General features: G+C 39.2%; 1 protein-coding gene across 4 annotated transcripts in view; it reads right to left on the bottom strand.

Annotated features, from left to right (window-relative positions):
- HERC2 (HECT and RLD domain containing E3 ubiquitin protein ligase 2) overlaps positions 1–2860 on the bottom strand; it is a 219568-nt gene that overhangs the window by 30215 nt on the left and 186493 nt on the right. The gene's annotated exons all lie outside the window — the stretch shown is intronic.

The following is a 2860-nucleotide window of genomic DNA, read 5'->3' as shown; positions in this document are numbered from 1 at the left end:
CTACCCAGGGGGACAGCTTGAGGCTCTGTCTCAAAAAAAAAAAAAAGAAAATGTTCTAAGGCAAATAGCCAACTCATAGTTTTAAAAACTCACATCATAAAAACAGGAAAGAAGACATCATGAGTGACAGCCAGCAGAACAATAGTCTACTATTATGTTTAAAGAAATCAAAGCTTAAAAGTTTGCTCAAGGAATAAGATTATAAAACAACTAAAAATAGAACTTTTAGAAATTAAAAAAAAAGTTATAATTCAAAATTCAGATTCATTAAATAGCAGATTACATACTGATAAAGAGAAATTAGAAAACGAATCTAAGGCTGATGTGAAGAATTTATGGAGCATGTGGCACAAAAAGGCAGAGTGAAGAGTAAATACGAAGGAAGGACTAAGAAATACAATGGAAAGAGCTTCTCATTCCAACATCAATTGGAATTTTAAGTAGGGATCACACAGAGGATATGGAAGAAAAAATAATAGAAAGAAGTAATATCTAGGCATTTGCCAGAATTATCAAAAAAACCAATTCTCAGAGCCAAGATCCCATCCCACTACCATCTTTCAATCCTTCACCTCTTAGCAAACAAAACTAAAAAGGTAAGAAAAGTTAAAAGAAGTTGACATCTAAATGTATCACCGTGAATTTGAAGATCACCAAAAAAAAAAAAAGATCTTAAAAGTAGCCACAAAGAAAAGCTATATTATCTTCATTTGGGTAAAAGCTAGTCTGACTGCTGACATCCCATTAGAAATAATGGAAGACAAAAACAGACGTATAAAACACTTATGCAGACAGAAAATAATTATCAACTGAAAATTCTATAACATAGAATAGAACATTCTATTCTAAAACATGAGTTGGTCATTTTTAACCCCAAGCCAAATTGGGCCCATCACCTGTTTTGTAAATAAAGTTTTATTGAAACAGCACTTGCATTCATTCACATTATGCCTATGGCTGCTTTTATAGTTGCAAATGAAATTAAAAGTCTCACAAAGCCAAAAATACTAATGCGTTCCTTACAGGAAATGTTTCCCAACTCCTGCCCTAGAAAAAGGGTAAATTAAGGATATTTTTAAATAAACCAACAAAAATAAGTAGAGATTAATCAACAAAAGAACGTCACTAAAACAAAGTGAAAAAGATATGCTTGAAATAGAAGGAAAATGATTGCAGACAGCGGTCTGAGATGTAAGAAATAACGGTGAGCAAAGGGGATTCCTGAAAGCAGGTCAAAATGACACCACTGACAGGGGTTTGGAAAAAGCCGACTCAACCCTGATGGATGACTCTGAGGGGTTCAAAAGATTTCAGCAGACAAAGTCACTGCACATGTGGTAATAACAGCAAGAGAACTGGGTTTAGATCTGGAGCCTGCAGAGGTGACTGAAGTGTGGCAATCTCGTGACCAACAGATGGACGAGCGAGCAAAGAAAGTGTTTTCTTGGATGGAATGTGCTCCTGGTGAAGGCACTGTGAACACTGCTGAAATAACAACAGAGGACTTAGAAAGTTCCACAAAGTTAGGTGACCAAGCAGGAGCAGGGTTTGAAAGGACTGACCCCAATTTTAAAAGCTGTTCTACTATGGGTAAAATGCTATCACATAGCATTACACGCCATAGAGAAATAATTTGTGAAAGGAAGAATCTAATCAATGTGACAAACTTCACTGTCTTATTTTAAGAAATGGCCACAACCACCTCAGCCTTCAGCAACCACCACCCCGATCAGTTAGCAGCCACCAACGTCAAGACAAGACCCTCTGCCAGCAAAAAGAGTAGAACTCTCTGAAGGCTTGGATGATCATCAGCATTTTTAACAATAAACTAATTTTTAGTTAAAGTATGTACACTGACTGGGAAACAAAAAAATTCACGTGATGCTCCTGTGATACTCATTGTACTGCAGTGGTCTAGAACTGAACCCACAAGAACTCTAACGTAGGCCTGGAATCCTCTCTCCTTGAAAGTGGGCTGGACAGCAAAGATGATGCCTCCAGCTGCCACAGTGAGATGCTCTGTGGACACAAGCAAAGAACTAAGGAAGGGCGCCTCTGCCAACAGTCTATGAGGGCCTGCAGACCCCGCCAGATAGTCCGTAGGAACTGAATTCTTCTCATGTGGCCTTGATACAGCTGTAGCCCGTGATGGATTCTGAGCCACATGACTCAGCTGCAGACACCTGCAGTCCTGACCCAGAGAAACTATGAGATAGCAAATGTGGGTCCAGACAGGGCACACGCACTCCCTCCACCCCACCCACTACGATGCTGCAGCATAATCTGCTCCCGTTTTCCCACAGAAAAGGAAAAAGATAAAAGATAGGTAAACTGGAAAGGAAGCAATGAAATTCATTCACACACAGATTACAGCACTCTATAAAGAAGATATAAAAGATCTTCAGATATGTTAGAAAGACAAGAGGAGGGCAGGATCACCAGACACAAAGTCAGCATAGAAGGATCAAGTATCTCTACACACGAGCAGCAACTAATTTTAAAAAGAGAGCAAGAAAGGGCGACATCTAATAAATTATATGCAAACAAAAAATTTAACAATTTTGTATATATGATACATTTTAAAATAAAAAAGTATAAAGTAAAAAAAAAATAAAAGTATAAGGTTACAGAATCCACCTAAAGATGACACAAAAGCATCTTAAACTCCAACTGCTTCCAGCAGACTGTAAGCACTATTACTCTGGTAACAAGATTTCAGGACAGGCTCGGCGCCTGTGGCTCAAGCGGCTAAGGCGCCAGCCACATACACCTAAGGTGGCGGGTTCAAATCCCCAGCCCGGGACCGCCAAACAACAAGATGGCTGCAACCAAAAAATGGCCAGGCGTTGTGGCGGGCGCC

This window comes from Otolemur garnettii, unplaced genomic scaffold, assembly GCF_000181295.1.
Source record: "Otolemur garnettii isolate 467f Iridium unplaced genomic scaffold, OtoGar3 scaffold00170, whole genome shotgun sequence".
NCBI lineage: Eukaryota > Metazoa > Chordata > Mammalia > Primates > Galagidae > Otolemur > Otolemur garnettii.
Note: the sequence above shows the minus strand (reverse complement) of the source record. Positions and strands in the feature narration are given on the sequence as shown.